This window comes from Pseudoliparis swirei, chromosome 3 (assembly GCF_029220125.1).
Source record: "Pseudoliparis swirei isolate HS2019 ecotype Mariana Trench chromosome 3, NWPU_hadal_v1, whole genome shotgun sequence".
In the NCBI taxonomy this organism is placed as follows: Eukaryota; Metazoa; Chordata; class Actinopteri; order Perciformes; family Liparidae; genus Pseudoliparis; species Pseudoliparis swirei.
Genome location: NC_079390.1, coordinates 8,220,096 through 8,220,334, shown reverse-complemented (window position 1 = coordinate 8,220,334; position 239 = coordinate 8,220,096).

Genomic DNA, 239 nt, shown 5'->3' with positions numbered 1-239 from the left:
TCTTTTTTTCTTCTTCTTTTTGTGTGTGTGCCATGTTTAGAGTTGTCCCGTGTGTCCTGAAAGGTCTACTGAACTTCAGAGGACGATATTACCCAATTTAAATATCATTGATTTAATAGCAGGGTTCTTGCACATTTTGACCAATGAATTTGCAGGACTTTTCCAGGACGTTTCCATGACTTTAAACCACATTTCCATGACCAAACTTAAATCTCGGTATAAACATGCACACTTTTGAA